We start from the raw sequence: 22,263 nt of genomic DNA on the forward strand, positions 1-22,263 counted from the left end.
GACCCCTGTTGTGTTCACTTATCGCTACACTGCCTTCGGTGCGAAGCTATAGATAGAACGGCGGACCAGTTTAAGGTAATCTATTCCAGGGACAAGAAAATCCTTAGTTTTTCGAAAAATTCAAAGTTTTGTAAACAGGAAATTTATAAAAATGACCACATAATTGATATTCATGTCAACACCGAAGTGCTGACAACTGGCTGGTGATACCCTCGGGAACGAAACGTCCACCAGCAGTGGCATCGACCCAGCGGTGTAAATAGTTATCAAAAGTACCAGGATTATAATTAGTACGCCAGACACGCGTTTCGTCTACAGAACAGATACGCCGGTTTTTTTAATTAACATATTACATAGAAACGTCGCACGCTACTGGTGTTACTTTGGTGAAATCACGGACAAGACACATTCATCTTGTTAACTTTTAAACATAAACAATGATATTATAAAGTGTTGTATATTATTTTAAAGCTTTTAAACTCTTCTTTCAGATTATTGCAATTTTGTATATGTAACAGACCATTTTCATTAATTAAAACTCAATGAAACCTTTATTTTTCAATATGATTTCCTTGTCCCGCGTTACACTTTTAGTTTTGTGAAATTCTTAATACCGTAAAAAACATATAATCTTTTTTACCAAACGATATAAAAGTTTGTCTAGAACAAGCAATTTATAATATAAGATCATATTCGGACAACGACTCCGGAAATTAGAGAAAATCACTCACATCTTCCTTATAAAATGTTATAAAAGATTATTTTATATAATATGTCTCTGGTATAAACAATTATTTGCTTAACTTATAAAAAAAATAATTGAAAGTTATTTTATAATCTTACAACACAAAAAGGGAAACTCAGTTGGGGAAGTTCTCATTTTAAAATAAAGAAGCTCCGCATACGTGGGAGTGAAGTTTGAAAATAATGATAATTTCAAGACAGCTAAGATATCATAGTTTCACAGAATATGTTTGAATATGTAGAAACATCGGATAAAAAGGTGAAAACATTACTGAAATATTAAAAGTGTTTAGGTGTTTAGGAAAGTGTTTCAGAAGTGTTTAGATGCCATTTAATGTTTAGCTTAATGATAACATTCACTGATAATAACCCTGAAACACGTTTAAATTCTAAACACGTTTAGGTTTTTATGTGTTTAGATAAATATACGTTTAGACCCTAAACGCTTTCCTAAACACGTTTAGACCTAAACATGTTTTAAATCTGTTTCAAATCTAAACGCTGTTTTTACAGTGTAGTTCCGATACGTAATTGTAATAAAAGTGTATCATCATGCCGTGAAATGTATGGCCTTGCAGAATGAATTATAAAAAAAAACTCTCGGCTTATTTTATACCCTCTGATAAAATTTAGGATGAAATGGTTTCTGTTTCTCTTTTTTTTACATCAATAAACGATGACCGATGTCTTTGGTCACCGCTTGTGTGGTCTAGACTTAGAAAACTTGTATATTTTGGGGTGCGTCTAAACACTGCTAAGGAGTCCTTAGTGCACTAAAGACTTATAACATGCCACTAAGGACTAGATGGGGTGGTGTTACATGCAATTTCTTTTCATATTATGGTAGAGAATGATATTTAATGCATAAATTTCAATTTTTGTAGAAAAATAATGATAGATGAATAAGATATTCAACATTATTTAGACAAGTGCCCGTATTTCTTTGATGTGCCGAAAATCAATGAACCGTTTGACACGTGTCATATTGCATAACTGATTACACGGGAATCATGGTATTTGTTGTGTTTAATGGACAAGATTGGTAAAAAAATGAATTGTTGTTGAAATACTATTAATGTGGATTTTTCAGAATGAAGAAGTATTTTTTCTCAAGTGTATTGAAGGTTTTTTAATTTGATGTTCATATTAATAAATGACAGAATACGGGCGACGACGGACATGCGTTTGAACAGGTATGGAGCCGAAACACATAATTTTGTTTCTTGTGGTGCACGTTTCAAAATTTATTTTCTTATATGGAGACGTTAAGCAATGTATTACTGGACAAAACGTCATGCAACCACCCTTTTGCGTTTGCTATGGTACTTTTTCAAAATTTTATCCTTTTTTTTTAATTTACATATGAGCAATGGATTTGGGGACAAAAAAAAATCCATCTGATAAAAAAATATTTACTTCATGTAACCAAACTTATTTAATGCAAGCTACAAGTAAACAGATGGTACGTCTAAACACCGCTTAGGACCTCCTGAGTGCACTCAGGACATACAAAGTGCACTCAGGACATGAAATCTATGTTTTAGTGGGTGGTGAAGGTATGCATTCGATAGATAATTTAATTTTTCATCTTATAGTTTTGGTTTCGATAAAATAAATTTTATATTTAAGGAGTTATTTGAGTTTTTATCGGCACGCGCCGTTTTTATGAAATATTTCAGGCATGACCGATGATTATATTGAATACCAATTATCATGTTGATTAGGTCGTTTGATCTTTAATAATTAGAAGTGATTAGTGATGGATCTAACCACATACATGTAAGCTTGGCAAACAAACAAAACCAAGATGTCTTTTGAAAAATATAGAACAAAGAAGATATATTGTTTTGGAAAAAAATGTTAAATAAACTTTTCGTTTTGTTTGTAATAATTGAAGCCAGTTGAGAAATATGACAAATCTACATAAAGTTGGGAAATTTTCATTCAATTCATCTCATTTGAAAACGTTCAAAAATATAGATAAAATTTATTGCAAAAAGTGGCGTCCTTGGGTATCAAAACCCCGTTTCAACTACGAGGAGTGTTTCCAGAGATTGAGCAATTAACTTAATAGTTAAAAATATATCGTAAACATTTCTTGTAAAAATTTTCGAATTTTATAAAAATAAAATCAATACTGAAAAGTTTTAGTTATATTCTTATTTCAATAATCAAGATGAATAATTCTTTCGTATTTTCATATATCTAGATATACTACAATAGACTTTAAATGGTATTGATCCATAGTGAAAGAAAAGAATATATTATTTACTTTTAAGCTTACAGTTAATCACAAAAAGTGGCGTTTATTTTTTTTATCAAATTTCGTTCAATATACGGAAAAGTTTTAGTTTATTCATGTTAATAGTTCAAAAAATTACATTCTTTCGTATTTTCATATCTCTAGATATACTACAATATATTTTAAATGCACTGTTCCATAGTAAAAAAAGAATAAAAGAATATGTGATACACCTTTTTATATATAATTTATTTCCAAGCTAACAGTTACAATTACGAATAGTAGCGTTGATTCTTTTTTTAAATTGGTATCATGATAGTGTTTTTTAATACTTTAATATTTATATATATATGTATGTGTGTGTGTGTTTTTTCTTTATTTTCTTGTCGTTAAGATTCAATCAAAAATTCAATTTGTAAGAGTGATTCCCCTATTGAAACTCGTTCTTGTCCAGAAATAAATTCCTTGAACGAGGTTAAAAAGGGAAATAAATTTACTTTTCACGAAGTTAATTAGTTTTGTATATAGAGTCCGTTTTTAGGTATAGAAAGCGTACTGACCAAAATAAATTTTTCCAACAATAAAAATCTCATAAAGTTAGATTCTATTTCTCATTTTTATCGGACTTGTCCAGTAATTTAATTTCCGAGTAATACGAATGTTTGAACAAATCCGCATTTAGTAAGATTTTATTTCTCATTAAAGTCGTTCTTGTCCAGTAATTACGTTGTGCACGATGTTCCTACAACACGACGTTACACCACCACGACGTCAAAGAGAGTTTTCTGAAACTTTTGACGTACCTTTATTCAATTTGCAATTAAGTTTCCGTTGCTTTTTTTTATGTAGTTGGTGGATTCTAAATCTGTCTCTATTAACTATGTGATGTCTATTTACCATGAATTTATTTCCTCAAGATGTGGAAGTCGATTAAAAAATGTTTACCCTTAATTCACCTTAAAATGTTGTATTGTCGTAAGTTATGAACTAGAAGGAAGGAAAAATGGGACAGAAGTATACGGTTTTCAATAAATGAATTATAACAAAACTTTAATGCGGCAGGCTGCTAAAATTGCATGATGCATTCCATCTGTCATTGTAAATTTTTCATATCCTGATTCAACCCTAATACAAATATATCCGACACTCTGCAAGCATAGATGCAAGTAAATAAAAACATATTTACCCTTGATTAATTTTAATTGAATTGTATTAAAAATTTGCTTGACACATAACATTACGTTTGCCGCAGCTTTCAATTACATTTGCGCGCATTCATTTTACAGATAAACTCAGGTAAAAAAATAAATAAAGATTAAATCAAATTGTAATTGACTATATATATGATTTTAATTTTCATAATAAATATGACTATCAATTATGAATTTTGAAAACATTTCTAAGTTAAGTCTTTCCACTTTTCTGTGGAAAGACTTATTGTTTTTATTCTGATTATTATTAAGTCTTTCCACTGTTCTGCGGAAAGGCTTATTGTTTTTTTCTGGACAAAAACGAGTTCAATACGATAATAAATGTTTGCAACCAATATAAAAAAATTATGTGGTAGGGTTGGTGATGAGACAACTATTCACAAGAGACAAAATGACACAGAAATTAATAACTTTAAGTTACCCATACGGCCTTCAACAGTGAGTATTTTTTACAAAGCACTCTCAACATTATATCTTTAACTTTAAATTAACAAATGCAGGAAATTATTCGTAAATAATGTACTAAACACTGTGGAACATTTTGAAAAACATTTCTCTTTCATATATTAGAAATAAAACCTAATCTGACTAAAATTCGTTAAATGATTATTTTAAACTTCTTTTACTTTTAGAAGAAAAAAAAAACAAATGTCAAACAATTTTAAATTAATAAGTACCGACTTTGTAAACTGATATCAAACTGGTTGAAAACTAGTGGTTTTGATAAATCACAAGGACGCCACATGATTTTTTTATCAATTCAATCGTTTCTCGTACTAGTACGTAAAAAGCAGTACTAGAAAGTGGACAAATAAAAATCATGATTTATAGGTTTTTTTTCGGAATTTACTCATGTTTTAGTGAAGCCACTCGTAACGCATCTTTGTCGGAATTAAAATAAAAACAAAAAAGTTATAAATATATATATGCATTTTGTCTTCATGTCTCTTACATAAACATTTTACCAAGCTGACCACACTCTTACTTATTAGTTGGCGCACTTCAACATTAAAACCTATGGCAAATAACTATGTCGGGAAATAAATGAAACAAAAGAAAATTATTTGTCCTTTTAATCATTTTAACTTTTAAATAAGAACAACACATTTTATTATGATAATCAAGTATTAAGATTTTCGATACAAATGTCAATTTCTTAAATTAAAGAATATATGATTGTTTAATCAGTTGTTATATTATTTGGCACGTGTCAATCGGTTCATTGATTTTCGGTATATCAAAGAAAAATGGGCACGTGCCTAGAAAATGTTGAATATCTTTTTTAATTATGATTATTTTTCTATAAAATTTGAAATTTATGCATTAAATATCAATCTTTAACAGAATATGCAAAAATAACACGTATAACAGTAGTCCTTCTAGTCCTTAGTGGCATTGTATAGTCCTTAGTGCACTAAGGAGTCCTTAGCAGTGTTTAGACGTACCGTATTTTGCCTACATTTCTTTATTCTACATTGGCTAGAGGTATAGGGAAGGGTTGATATCAGATCTCACAATACATTCAGGTATCGCATCTCAAATTTATTTGTTCATAGTGTGTTAAATTAATCTACGTATTTTGATTGAGTTAAGCCTCCCAATTTAACATGTGTTTTTCTATGTTGTGATGTTATACTATTATCTCAGTAAAAGGGAGAAGGTTTGGTACCATTAAAACATGTAATCCCGCTGCAAATGTTTGCACCTGTCCTAAGTCAGGAATCTGATGTACAGTAGCTGCCGTTTGTTTATGTAATTTATACATGTTTCTCGTCTCTCGTTTTTTTAAATATAGATTAGACCGTTGGTTTTCCCGTTTGAATAGTTTTACTAATTGTGGGGCCCTTTATAATGCTTTATAGTTTGTTGTTTGGTGTGAGCCAAGGCTCTGTGTTGAAGGTCGTACCTTGACCTATAATTCTTTACTTTTATAAATTGTTATTTGGATGGAGAGGTGTCTCATTTGAACCCATACCATATCTTCCTATACCTATTAACCCCATGGCATTTGTGTGCCTGTCCTAAATAAGGGACCTCTGGCATTTGTTACTGAGTCGTGTATGGTTTTTTAGCTCACCTGGCCCGAAGGGCCAAGTGAGCTTTTCTCATCACTTGGCGTCCGTCGTCCGTCGTCGTCCGTCGTCGTCCGTCGTCCGTCGTCGTCCGTCGTCGTTAACTTTTACAAAAATCTTCTCCTCTGAAACTACTGGGCCAAATCAAACCAAACTTGGCCACAATCATCATTGGGGTATCTAGTTTAAAAAATGTGTGGCGTGACCCGGTCGACCAACCAAGATGGCCGCCACGGCTAAAAATAGAACATAGGGGTAAAATGCAGTTTTTGGCTTATAACTCAAAAACCAAAGCATTTAGAGCAAATCTGACATGGGGTAAAAATGTTTATAAGGTCAAGATCTATCTGCTCTAAAATTTTCAGATGAATCGGTCAATCGGTTGTTGGGTTGCTGCCCCTGAATTGGTAATTTTGAAGAAATTTTGCTGTTTTTGGTTATTATCTTGAATATTATTATAGTTAGAGATAAACTGTAAACAGCAATAATGTTCAGCAAAGTAAGATCTACAAATAAGTCAACATGACCAAAATGGTCAGTTGACCCGTTTAGGAGTTATTGCCCTTTAAAGTCAATTTTTAACCATTTTTCGTTAATTAAAGTAATCTTTTACAAAAATCTTCTCCTCTGAAACTACTTGGCCAAATTAATCCAAACTTGGCCACAATCATCTTTGGGGTCTCTAGTTTAAAAAATGTGTGGCGTGACCTGGTCAACCAACCAAGATGGCCGCCACCGCTAAAAATAGAACATAGGGGTAAAATGCAGTTTTTGGCTTATAACTCAAAAACCAAAGCATTTTGAGGAAATCTGACATGGGATAAAAATGTTTATCAGGTCAAGATCTATCTGCCCTGAAATTTTTAGATGAATCGGTCAATCGGTTGTTGGGTTGCTGCCCCTGAATTGGTAATTTTGAGGAAATTTTGCTGTTTTTGGTTTTTTATCTTGAATATTATTATAGATAGAGATAAATTGTAAACAGCAATAATGTTCAGCAAAGTAAGATCTACAAGTAAGTCAACATGACCAAAATGGTCAGTTGACCCCTTTAGGAGTTATTGCCCTTTATAGTCAATCTTTAACCATTTTTCATAAATCTAAGTAATCTTTTACAAAATCTCCACTGAAACTACTAGGCCACAATCATCTTTGGGGTATCTAGTTTGAAAAATGTGTCCGATGACCTGGCCATTCAACCAAGATGGCCGCCACGGCTAAAAATAGAACATAGGGGTAAAATGCAGTTTTTTGCTTATAACTATGAAACCAAAGCATCTAGAGCAAATCTGACAAGAAGTTAAATTGTTAATCAAGTCAATATCTATCTGCCCTGAATTTTTCAGATGAATTGGACAACTGGTTGTTGGGTTGCTGCCCTCCAATTGGTAATTTTTAAAGAAATTTTCCCGTTTTTGGTTATCTTGAATACTATTATAGATAGCGATAAACTGTAAACAGCAATAATGTTCAGCAAAGTAAGATCTACAAATAAGTCAACATGACCTAAATGGTCAATTGACCCCTTAAGGAGTTATTGCCCTTTATAGTCAATTTTTAACAATTTTCATTTATTTGGTAAATTTATGTAAATTTTTACCAAATATAGTTCTCTGTTACTAATGGGCAAAGTTCATGATAGATATAATTGTAAGAAGCAAAATCGTTCAGTAAAGTAAGAACTTCAAACACATCACCATCACCAAAATACAATTTTGTCATGAATCCATTTGTGTCCTTTGTTTAATATGCACATAGACCAAGGTGAGCGACACAGGCTCTTTAGAGCCTCTAGTTTTTAATTCTATTTCATTTATATGTTTTGGAGTTTAGTATGAAGTCCATGTTCACTGAACTTTCTTTTCTAAGTGTTCTTCGACTATTTTGAAGAGCTATTAATTATTGTAGAAAGATTATTTCCTATGACCTGGTAAACGGACAGAAAGTCACTGGACAAAAAAGTCACAGGACATAAAGTCACAAATAATTTGTTGACAATTGTTTGAATATATAAGAGAAATATCTTGAAATATTTACTTTTTAATACATATATTTAAATTAAAGTTTAGGAAATGTGTCATTATACTTGAAAAATCAAGATTTATTTAATTTTAATAATGCAAAAGATATATCTCTTGGCACCATGAAGCCATTTAAGTTCCAAGCCACTTTGACATTTTGTTTTTTTTAACAATCATTTGATTATCTTTGATATATATTTTTGATAATTTTTGTTTACAAATAGATATAGGAAGATGTGGTGTGAGTGCCAATGAGTTGGTATATATACAAAAGCTCAAGAAAAATTGCAAAAATATTTTTGTAGAAATAAGCTGTTTTTCTTTAAAGAAAATAATCAGAAAAAATGAACTGTGACTTTTTGTCCTGTGACTTTTTGTCGACTTTTTGTCCGTGACTTTTTGTCTGTGACTTTTTGTCCTGTCACTTTCTGTCCTACATTCTTTTATTGTTTACCATTTATGTCTATTAAATGGGCAGCTTTTATTGATATGTTCATGTTTAGTAATATTTTTAACAGTAATTTCATTAAATATAATAAACAAAATGTTTTATAGATTTCCGTATAAAAAAATGAGTGTCTAAAAAGAGATAAACGGAAAAAGTCACAGGAAAAAAAGTCACAGGATAAAAAGTCACAATATCCCTAGGAAAAAAAGTCACAGGAAAAAAAGTCACAAGAAAAAAAGTCACAGGAAAAAAAGTCACAATTTGTCAGAAATATGTTGGAATGCATGTGAAAAAAGTCACTATGACATGTATGCAATAGATAATTAAACTGGAGTTTTTGAATGCATTGAAAAAAAGTCATAATATATTTGTATCGGATAACATATTTAAGTTATGTTAGTGGTTAATTTTAAAAACTATAAAGGACTTATATATATACTAATAAAAGTGTATTGAAAGAAATACTGTTCTTTTTTTTCAAAATTGACTTTTTAACAAACAGGGAAAACTGATTGTGTCCTTCTATTTAATATTGAACAGAAGTTGTATTTCATTTATATGGCTTCCTACGAAGACCGGAAATGAAAGGTCTACAAAGGGGGGATGTGCCACAAGAAGCCACACATCAATATCAAACGATATCTTTTTGCGCCAAAAAGTAACTCATTTGCGCCACAACTTAATTGCGCCAATACTTCTTTTGCGCCACCTATTTTTCAAAACTATAGGTATCAATTGCGCCAATAAAATAATCCTCTAATTGCGCCAATTTTATTTATTTTTATATAACAACTAAAATTTGACTAGGTACCATCAGCAAAAAATTCCTCTGACATTGTACACAGAAATAGCCTAATAAAATTATCCCGCTTTGTGGATCGTTACAAAATACAAAGTCATCATCTTTGTTTGTAACAACACCCATATCATTCAATATTCTGAAATTCTGCTTCATTTTTAAGGTAAGCCGTACGCGGTTTACTTCTCTCTCTATACATAAACTGACGCACATATTTTAAATCATTCTTTTCTAAAAAAAAATCTTCAATTTTGAAGATCTCTGAATTTATTATTTTTGAAAGTCGCTCTGAAAACATATTGGTTGCTTTTCTTATGCTCGCAGATCTCAAAATTTGACGTTCTAATTTCTGGAGACTGATAATGAAATATTTATATTTCTTTTTACAAATGAAGATGTGGTATTGTATACTGCCACAATCTGCTGTGAAATTTTCATAAAGCGAAAATGTATTTTATACTCGTGATAGTTGACTTGTACTTGTATTATAATTTTAAGAAAAATTGTTTTATAGTCTCTCAAAACTCTTTGTAGAGTGACTCGTGTTGTTATCTTGTGTTTTAAAAAGCTGTATATTTTATAACAAGTGGTGAGACTTTCATAAAGTATTTGTCTTGTCTTGATATATGTAAAACATGTACAGGTATAATATGGGTAAAAAAAATATTAACAGATAAATGTGGCGCAATTTCATTTCATTTATTGGCGCAATTAATACCATCAAAATAAAAGAGAGTGGCGCAAATAATACCTTTTCAAAACTGCAATTGGCGCAAATTGATTCTGCCCCCTAGATACATATGTATAAAAATACTAAGCTATTATTAATGGCAATGAGTTGTTTGTTTAACACTTAATTACAGAATACTTATATTTATAGAAATCAAAAAAATTTGTGGTCAAGTTATATACTGAACTTCTAACTTGTATTCAAATTGAAGGAAATTGTTGCTGTTAAACTCACATCTCTAAGGGATATAAAACAAAAATAATTACAACAAATCCTTTAAAACATGTATCAATCTAGTACACCAGCATATACATGTTCCATTTAAATGATTTGCGATTTATATCTAAATTTCCAAAGCTAGTCGTATAAAATGAATTCAAAAATGTCTATTTCCAAACAAATATCTATTGGGAATTTTTCCCAATATATTCATATACATGTGCGGTCTTATGACCATTTCCATAAAAAAAAACAAATTGGGAATGTTTCTCCTGTTAATACATGAATGTGCAGACCCTATGACTATTTCACGCAAAAAATATATATTGTGACTTTTTTTCCTGTGACCTTTTTTCCTGTGACTTTTTTTCCGTGACTTTTTTTCCTGTGACTTTTTTTCCTACATTCTAAAAAGATATGTACCTTCTTTAATCTAATCAAACGAAACAGTTTTCTTATCACTGGATTGTGTCTTGCAAGTTTTCAAGTAAAAAGGTTATTATCAGAATAAAAGATTAGAGAAAAAGATAAAACAACAACCGTATAAGAATGTAAATCTTTCAAAATTTCTTTTTCGTGCACGAATTAAATTATAATTGTTTTGAAGTCATGAAAATAACTTTTATTGCCTTTTTCCTGTTATTATGGTTATGTCAACATTTATTGGGGGCAGTTGTTATAGAAATTAAACGTCAGTCATATATCACAAGTAAACCTTTGATAATTTGGTCACCTGAAATTACATAATCATTTACCTGTTAAAATCACACATTTTTGTTCCGGGAAGATTTAGAAACAGAACGAATAGCTACTCTAGCCGTGGTTTTCTCTTCTTTCTCAGCGAATACACATATATTTAGTATTTCCGACAATGTACATCTATTGTTTATATTCTACAATTTAGAACTGGGGCTTTAAAGTTTATTTTTTAAATCCAAGTCTCTGATTCTTAACATTTTTCAAAGAAATCTACATAGTTTAAATTAAACGCAGACCGCGAAGTGGTCACGGCAGAAACAAAAATATTCTCATTACCGTTTGCTGATCTATGCTCAATATGGAGTTGGAGTTACAAGAGACATTATTTGTACATTTTAGAAAAAAATAAAACTTTATTTTTCAACTTGTTATTTTAACAATAATTGGCTGATTGTCGGATAAAAGCAGGTGTTTCGTAGATGTTTTTGTTATTCATATTTTCCACCGATCTAGTTCAGCTACATGCTTGCAGTAAGGTATGATCGTCGTAAATAAAAGCGCTCAAACAACTCTTATACATAGGTGGCGTATTTATCAATATTAGAAAATGATTTTTAATATCAAATATTAATTTTTTAATATTAAAAAATAAGACCATTTATTAATATTAGAAAATGATTTTTTAATATTAAAAATGATTTTTAAATATTAAAAAAATAATATTTAATATTAATAAATAGGATCTATTTTTTAATATTAAATATTATTTTTTAATATTAATAAATCGAATATTTAATATTAAAAAATGATTTTTTAATATTAGAAAATAAAACCTATTTATTAATATTAAAAAAATGACTATTTTTTAATATTAAAAAATATTCATTAATATTAAATATTCGATTTATTAATATTAAAAAATAATATTTAATATTAATAAATGATTTTTTAATATTAATAAATAGGGAATAAATTCCACAATTAAACATATATCTGCTCGTAAATTTAAAAAAAAAAGTTGACATACAAATTTCTTTATATCTAATATCTAATATTTAATATGCCAGCTATGCTGGCACTTATGGTAGAAGCATCGTTTTGGGACAAAGAACGATAACTCTTGCTAGACGACCCATCTGAAAAGTTTCGTCACTCTCGTTAAATCTCGTACGATTATTTTTTTTTAATGGCTGCCAAAATTCTCGTTTCAACGCGATCTTGAAAAAACGGGACAGATCGGAATAATTTCGATGTTAATTACGTCATGAATTTTTATTTGATTGCAAAAACAAGAATTCAGAAATTTTGGTAACTTTTGTAGTTTATTTAAAGTTTATCGTACCACGGAAATTACCGAAGTTAGGACAACAACATCTGACGCCATGTTTCGTCTGCTACAACATTCCATTATCAGTGAGGTCAAAACAAATCACCTAAATAATAACAGGTACTGCATTTAAAAGTCCCAAAATCATAGTAAACGATAACATATTTAGTGTAAAAGTTCCGTCCAGTCATGGGAACACAGTAAAAAACTCTGCAAGTAATACATTTCGGATTTTTTTTTATAATGGCCATGCGGCATGCGGGGTAGACTCCAGTGCACCGGTTGTGGTTGACCATGACTACTTATGTTCACCTGCCACATAATTCCCCATACCAAAGAACAGTGATAATGACGTTGGTTATACTGTTGATCACGGTAAGTCATGAAACCCACAGACTAATTCAAAACTAATGATTACCCCCCCCCCCCCCCCCCCCCCATAATTCACAATCTGTAATTTGGGTACTCTCATGTTAGCAACTTCACAGCTACAAATTTATTTTCATAACTTCCTTTGGCAAACTCTCAACAAATCTTTTCACTGATTATGTCACATAGATCCCTTTAATAGATACAGTCCCAGGAGATGGAAACTGTTTTGTTTTCTCTTTCTAAGTTCAATCATAAAAGGAGACTTGGAGACTTGAGTCTGAGTAGTACATTTAAGTACAAACTATATATTGTATGCTCTCATATTGTCCAAAATTGGATTTATGGGAAGATGGGAGTTAATTTCATAATAAAATTATAACCCATGATAATACCATGACTTTGATAGGTATATACATGTACAGGGCATACATTACTTTGGAGATTATCATATTTGTGGGCTACATCCTTAAACATTCAAGCTGCAACAGTCACCTGTATATTTTATGCATCAGTTTAAACCTGATCAAAAAACATTTTCACTCTACCAAGTACTTTATCACTATCTGTATCAGGTTCACATTTGAACCTATTTAGCAATACACACTTATGGTTATATAACATTACAGTACCAAAACTGTACTCTGTCTCAGTAACTAAAATTGCACCTATTCAACAAAAAAACCTGGAAATCTTACAAGTTTTCTTTCACCATGTGTTATCTAATTATCATCTTCTTATAATGAGTAAATTAAATTTGTTACCAGCATCCTTTTCTTCAAAACATAAAGTTTAAGCATGGTATTATATAATGTCAAATTTATTGAAATATTTGAAGAAATAAATTAATAAAACAAAATATTTGTTTAATTCCAGTTTTAAGGATTTGAAACTAGAGGCTCTAAAGAGCCTGTGTCGCTCACCTTGGTATATGTGAATATTCAACAAAGGACACAGATGGATTCGTGACAAAATTGTGTTTTGGTGATGGTGATGTGCTTGTAGATCTAATCATCTAACTTTACTGAACATTCTTGCTGCGTACATATATCACCATCTATAATGATTGGCCCAGTAGTTTCAGTTGAAAGTGTTAGTAAAAATTTACAAATTTTATGAAAATTGTTAAAAAATTGACTATCGATTTGTCTGAAATTTTCAGGGCAGATAGATCTACATGATAAACAATTTAACCCCATGCCAGTTTTGCTCTTAATGCTTTTGTTTTTGAGTTATAAGCCAAAAACTGCATTTTACCCCATGTTCTATTTTTAGCCATGGTCGCCATCTTGGTTGGTTTGACGGGTCAACGGACACAATTTTTAAACTAGATACCCCAATGATGATTGTGGCCAAGTTTGGTTAAATTTGGCCCAGTAGTTTCAGAGGAGAAGATTTTTATAAAAGATTAATAAGATTTACGAAAAATGGTTAAAAATTGACTATAAAGGGCAATAACTCCTAAAGGGGTCATTTGACCATTTCGGTCATGTTGACTTATTTGTAAATCTTATTTTGCTGAACATTATTGCTGTTTACAGTTTATCTCTATCTATAATATTATTCAAGATAATAACCAAAAACAGCAAAATTTCCTTAAAATTACCAATTGAGGGGTAGCAACCCAACAACAGGTTGTTCTATTCATCTGAAATTTTCAGAGCAGATAGATCTTGACCTTATAACCAATTTTACCCCATGTCAGAATTGCTCTAAATGCTTTGGTTTTTGAGTTATAAGCCAAAAACTGCATTTTACCCCTATGTTCTATTTTTAGCCATGGCGGCCATCTTGGTTGGTTGACCGGGTCACCGGATTCAATTTTTAAACTAGATACCCCAATGATGATTGTGGCCAAGTTTGGTTTAATTTGGCCCAGTAGTTTCAGAGGAGAAGATTTTTGTAAAAGTTAACGCCGGACGACGACGGACGACGACGGACGACGACGACGGACGCCGGACGCAAAGTGATGAGAAAAGCTCACTTGGCCCTTTGGGCCAGGTGAGCTAATAAAATGTAATGATGTATGAAATTTGGGTACTGACCTCATTACAGAATCATGGAATGTTTGGAGGTCAGTTGAAACCCATTTTTCTATGACTCTGGATGAACTTAAAATTAAATTGGTGACCGTGTAACTATATTGTAAAAATATAGATGCAATTTGTGTACTTTCATGTTAGCAACTTCACAACAGAACTGCAAATTTATTTTTATGACCAAAACAAACAAAAAAGTACAAACTTAAAGGCAATAAAATGCTTTGCCATGCACAGCCTGATACGACCGCAGATGTATATTGAGCATATAAGGGAGTCGACATCAAAAGATCAATGAAGGATAAAAAACTGAATTCAAATAGTTTGGGGGTGGGGGGTTAAACTTGCTGCAAGTTTTGTTTAACCTACATTGATTTTACATATATCCATATGGGTCAATCAATTTTTACCAAATTAAGTTAAGAGGGGGGATGGGGGGTCAGTAAATAAAACTATCTGAATTTAGTTTTTTATCCTACATTAAACTTTTGATGTTGTCCCTAAATAACACAATTTTTTTTGTCAGTTGAAATCAAACATATTTTAATTTTGGATCCTTTAAACTTCAATATGGACTAATTTGAAAACAGTTAGCAGGTAGACCCAAATATTTCTATTCAGCAGAAGTCTCTAACTACATATCTCCTTAATTTCATATGATAATAAGTCCTACAAAAATATTGAAAATGTGTACATTTAATTTTTTTTGTAGCTTCTCTCATGTGAAAGCAGTACCTTTTTGGTCACTATTTATGTGTTGCGTCTAAATAAGAATTGTAACACTTCATAGTGACCGAACAGGTTAAACAAATACTTCTGAAGAAACCGAAAAAGGGGCAACTTGAAACAGCACAAGCCATGCCAGTATACATGTATGTATGAATAAAAACTCAGATCAGAATAGCATGGACAATACAGGGGCGGATCCAGCAATTTTTAAAAAGGGGGGTTCCCAACACAGGACAAAGGGGGGGAGGGGGGCCCATTCAAATGCATTGATTGGCCCAAAAAAGGGGGGTTCTGACCCCTGGAACCCCCCCTTTCAATTTCAATACAATATGTTAGTTCTATGTCCTTGTGAATATATCTTGAGGAAAGTAATTATCAATAAATCTGCAGATAATGCAATTTTATCAAGAGTTTTGTACATTTTCTGTTATAATTTTCATACAATCAGTGAAACATTTAAACAGGCTAAACTAAATTTTTATTGCTGAAAGTGTCAAACAATGACAAGTGTTTTATTTACCACTCGTGTGTTTTTGTGAGAGAAAAAAATCTTGTGCAATATTTGGAATTAAAGGGAAAGAAGATCCTTTTTGCCTCGCACTGGCGCATGTCAATTGTGAATATATACTTACCAAATATATTTTCTTTATCTTGATACTCACAGAGACATTATCAAGAAGTACATATCATAGGAAAAATACACAAATTACAGATAAAATATTAAAAACACCCTATTTTAAGTGCATCTCCTGCCAAATCAGTATTTGTTGTATCTATATATATACTAGATAAGTATAATCAATGTAAATAAGGTAATTTTTGGAAGAAAATCCCAAAATAAAAAAATAAAATACCCCCAATAATAATGTACCATAACCCCAAAATCAATTCTAATCTTCCTTTTGTGTATTGAACCTCCTAGTGAAATTTCATGGAGATCCATTATCTTATACTCAAGTTATTGTCTAAAACCAAATGTGTCTTCTTGAAAACAACTATGACATGATTAAGCATTACTGGAAAGCAAATTTTTGACATGCTTGTATATCCCATTTCCATTCTCAATTTTATTTTGCTGTCATATAAGAACTTGAAAAGTAAGCTACATCATGTACATGTATAAACAAAAACAAATATATGCAAGAAAGGACATAAAACCATATTGGGCTATAGTTTTTTTATTATTAGTTTTACGAACCCTCCTACCCTAATTTTTGCCAAATAGGAAAAAAAATAAAATTAAAAATATTGATTTTTATTTTTTTTTCTCCTCTGACCCAGTGTTTTTCATGCAAAAAAAGTTCATAACTGCATAAAAGAATCTTAATTTATGCTCTTGGTGATTTAGTAAGTTGTTGCACATTGATTTTCAATTCAAACTTTGTCAAGAAAAGAAAAAAATAGTTGTTACACTAGTAGAAAATCTCCTGGTGAAATAAAAAAAAAAAAATTTTGATATTGACGGTTGGTATTAAAAAAAAAATCAGCAGCAGCATTTTTTTTATTTTTTTTTTCGTCCTCCTACCCATTGGTTTTGTCAAAAAATTTCGTAAAACTAAAAATATAATAACTATGGCCTAAAACCGACTCAGAATTTAATAGTACATGATATTTATGTAGAACTCACAAACTTGAGATGATCAGAAATACAAATGGTTTTTATTCGAGTCAGATTTTTATTACCGAAACCCTTCAGCGATATCAATTAAAATTATTTAGTCAAAATTTAACACTAGTATTAAGGTTTATCATAACAGTCAAATTGGCAAATATGACCTTAATAATAATTATCACCTAAAAAAATACTGTGTACAAACTGACATATGTGCTGTTTGGGAAGTTTTTATGTTTTTAGATACATAAAAGTTAAATTTATTTTGCATACCTGATAGATAAAATCATTTTTGGTAAAGATCTGGATTCAAAATATTTTTTTTGTCCTATGCTTGAACAGATTTTTTATTCATCAATTTTGGAATCAGAATATTTTTTCAGGAAAAATAGCATAACCCCTCATGCCTTTTCAAGTTCTATGTTTGTTCCCTAAACATTTTCCATCTGAACTTTCTTTTAGACATAAACAATACGTTAATGTAGCCTTCGACATTCGTTCTGAACATGCATCATATATTTGCCACTGGACGTTAAACAACAAACCACCATCAATACATAGGACATTGTCTTAGTATAAAGCTGGCATTTAAGGTAGCGCCTTCCTCATATTATGCCAGCTTTAGCTGGCACTTATGGTAGAAGCATCGTTTTGGGACAAAGAACGATAACTCTTGCTAGACGACCCATCTGAAAAGTTTCGTCACTCTCGTTAAATCTCGTACGATTATTTTTTATTAATGGCTGCCAAAATTCTCGTTTAATCGCGATCTTGTAAAAACAGGCAGAACGGAACAAATTCGATGTTAAATACGACATGAATTTTTATTTGTTTGCAAAAACAAGAATTCAGAAATGTTGGCTACTTGTGTAGCTTATTTAAATTTTATTGTACCACGGAAATTACCGAAGTCATGACAACAACATCCGACGCCATGTTTCGTCTGCTTCAACATTCTATTATCAGTGAGGTCAAAGCAAATTAACTGTCCTAAATAATCACAGGTACTTCATTCAAAAGTCACAAAATCATAGTTAACGAAAACATATTTAGCGTAAAAGTTCCGTCCAGCCATGGGAACACAGAAAAAAAACTCTGCAAGCAATATATTTCGCATTTCTTTTTACAAATTGACCATGTCGGGCATGCGGGGTAAACTCCGGTGCACTGGTTGACCATGACTCCTTATGTTCATCTGCCACATATCATTATTCCCCACACCAAGGAACAGTGATAATTATACAGTTGAATGTGATCACGGTTATTCATGTAGTCAATGGCGAATCCAGCATTTTTCATAAAAAGGGGGGGGGGGTCTGACGGTGCGCTCCAGTCATGCTTCAGTTATTCCCTATATAATCATCATTTTTTCCCTAAAGAAAAGGGTCTCCCTCTGGATCCTTTGGTAGTCCACAGACTAATTCAAAACTTAACAAAAGTTAAAACATTCAAATAATTCACAATCTTCTTATTCTGTACTTTCTAAATGGCAAACTCTCAAGACATCTTTTCATTGATTATGTCAAACCTTATACAGTCCCAGGAAATGGAAACTGTTTTGTTTTCTCTCTTATTTTAATCATAAAAGGAGACTTGAGTCTGAGTAGTACATTTAGAACTGACTACTGTATATATTGTATGCTTCAATATTGTCCAAAATTGGATTTTATGGGAAGATGGAGTTATTATGATAACCCATGAGAATAAACCATGATGTGTATAGGGCATGTTACTTGGAAGAATGTGGGCTACATCCTTTAAAATTCAAGCTGCAGCAGTCGCATGCATATTTTATGCATCAGTTTATCTCTGATCAAAACATTTTCACTCTACCAAGTACTTTATGACTATATCACTATCAGGTTCACATTTCAACCTATTTAGCAATACACACTTATGATATAACATCACAGTACAAAAATTGTACTCAGTAACCAAATTGCACCTATTCAACAAAAAATACCTGCAAAAAACTTACAAGTTTTGTTTCACCATGTGAAATTATCTTATTATCATCTTTTTACTCTGGTACATTAATTAATAAGTGATAGATTTCTCTTAGAAGAAATTTAAAGGTCTGAGTGACTATAAACTATACAGAGAACAATACCTGTTGTATTTGTTCAATGGGACAAAAGAACTGCAAAAAGTTTAAATGGACAGGTAACTACCAGGTGAATCTATGGAAAGGTTCAATTGGGTTCCAATAAAATGAGCAAATTAAATGTGTTACCATGAACATCCTTTTCTTCCAAAAATAATAGTTACAGCATGAAATAAAACAAAATCTCTTTTTATATCCCAGTTTAAAGGATTTGAAATTAACCATACATGTAAAGATGTATGGAATTTGGGTTCCTGTCTCATTACAGGATCATGGATTGTTTGGATGTTATTTCAAACTAATTTTTCAATGACTGTACATGGACTCAAAACTAAATTGGTATAACTCTATTGTAAACAAGGGAAGTCTACAAAATAAGCACAGAATAAACTTTTGTCTGGTACATAAAAAAAAGTTTGTTAAAAAAAACTGACAATTTAGGTAAAATTAGGGTATTCTCATGTTAGCAAATTTATTTTCATGACCAAAAAAAAAAAGTGCAAACCTAAAGGCAATAAAATGCTTTGCCATGCACAGCCTGATACGACTGCAGATGTGTATTGAGCATATAAATAACACCATTTTTTTTTTAGGTCAGTTGAAATCAAACATATTTTAATTTTAGATCCTTTAGATCAATATGGACTAATTTGAAAACAGGCACAGGTAGACCCACATATTTCTATTCAGCAGAAGTCTCGAACTACATGTACATATCTCCTTAATTCTATATGATAGTAAGTCCTACTAACTATTGAAAATGTGTACATTTAATTTTTTTCTAGCTCCTCTCGTGTGAAAGCAGAACCTTTTTGGTCACTATTTATGTGTTGCGTCTAAATAAGAATTGTAACACTTTATAGTGACTGAACAGGTTAAACAAATACTTCTTAGGAAACAGAAAAAGAAGACAACTTGAAACAGCACAGCCATGCCAGTATATGTATGTATAAAACTCAGATCAGAATAGCATAGACAATGTGTTAGTTCTATGTCCTTGTGAATTTATTGTGAGGAAAGTTATCAATAATTCTGCAGATAATGAAATTTATTCAAGTGTTTTGTACATTGCTGTTAAAATTTTCACACAATCAGTGAAACATTCAAACAAGCTAAACTGAATTTTTATTACTGAAAGTTTCAAACATTGACAAATGTTTTATTTACCAAATAACTCATGTGTTTCTGTGAGAGAAAAAAAAAATCATGTTCAATTTTTGGAATTAAAGGGAAAGATGATCCTTTTCTCGCTCTGGTGCATGTCAATTGTGAATATATACTTACGGTTACCAAATATATTTTCTTTATCATGATACTCACATCAACATTATCAAGAAGTACATGTACATCATAGGAAAAATGCACAGACTACAGATAAAATGTTTAAAACACCATATTTTGAGTGCATCTCCTGCCAAATCTGTACTAGATGAGTATAATTGATGTAAATAAGGTAATTTTTGGAAGAAAAACCCAAAATATAAAAATACCTCCAATAATGTACTATAACCCCAAAATCAATTCTTATCTTCCTTTTGAGTTTTGTGTATGAACCTCCTGGTAAAATTTCATGGAATTCCATTTACTTAACTCAAGTTATTGTCTGAAACCAAATGTGTTTTTTTTAACATGCTTGTATTTCCCATTTCCATTCTCAATTTTTTTTTGCTATCATATAAGAACTTGAAAAGTAAGCTACATTATGTACATGTAACAAAAAAAATATATGCAAGAAATGACATAAAACTGACTCTGAATTAAATAGTACATGTCAGATATTGATGTAGAACTCACAAACTGAAGATGATCAGAAATACAAATGTTTTTATTCGAGTCAGATTTTTTTTTACCGAAGCCCTTCAGCGCTATCATTTAAAATTATTTAGTCAAAATTTAACACTAGTATTAAGGTTTATCATAACAAATTGGCAAATACAGTCTTATTATCACCTAAAAAATACTGTGTACAGACTGACATGTGCGGTTTGGGAAGTTTTTATGTTTTTAGATATATAAAAGTTAAATTTAATTTGCATATCTGAAAGATAAAATCATTTTTGGCAAAGATCTGGATTCAAAATATTTTTTTGTCCTATGCTTTTTTATTCATTAATTTGGGAATCAGAATTTTTTTTTCAAGAAAAATAGCATTTTCCATCTGAACTTATAATTTTATTTTAGATATAAACAAAACTTTATTGTAGCCTTGGACATTCGTTCTGAACATGCATGAAATATTTGCCACTGAACGTTAAACCACCAACAACCAATCAATATCTAGGACATTATAAAGCTGGCATTTAAGGTAGCGCCTTCCTCATATTAAAAAAAAATGTTTCTTGTCGCTAAATAGTCTTCTTGTCGCTTGTTGTCGCTAAAATAATTCTTGTTGACGCTTGTTGTCGCTTCTTGACGCTTGTTGTCGCTAATTAGTGAGACCCCCATTTTCGAATGTGATTAGCCTGTAAATCAAAGTCAATCTTTTCTGACAGTTAAACTCACATAATTTCAAATACATAACATTAAAATTACATCCAAAAACGACTGTAATTGAAAAATCATTTTAAAATATACACATTTTTAGTTTACACATCTATAACGTCAACACTCGTAGTGTGCTCAATAACGGGAACGGCCAGAATTTGCCTTGACCTAGACCGCTTCAATTCAAAATTTATACCGTAATTGTCCTATTAGAATCGAAATAATTCATGGGGGATGGAATATATCGCGATTTTACCACGGGTTGTCCCTTTATGCCAATATTTTACCCCTCGCTATCGCTTGGCATAAAGGGACAACCCGTGGTAAAATCACGATATATTCCATCCCCCATGAATTATTTCTTAATTAACATTATGGTAAATGTTGTTTACTTGTTTGCTCTTCCTTATTTAT

Source organism: Mytilus trossulus, chromosome 7, assembly GCF_036588685.1.
Source record: "Mytilus trossulus isolate FHL-02 chromosome 7, PNRI_Mtr1.1.1.hap1, whole genome shotgun sequence".
Taxonomy (NCBI): Eukaryota; Metazoa; Mollusca; class Bivalvia; order Mytilida; family Mytilidae; genus Mytilus; species Mytilus trossulus.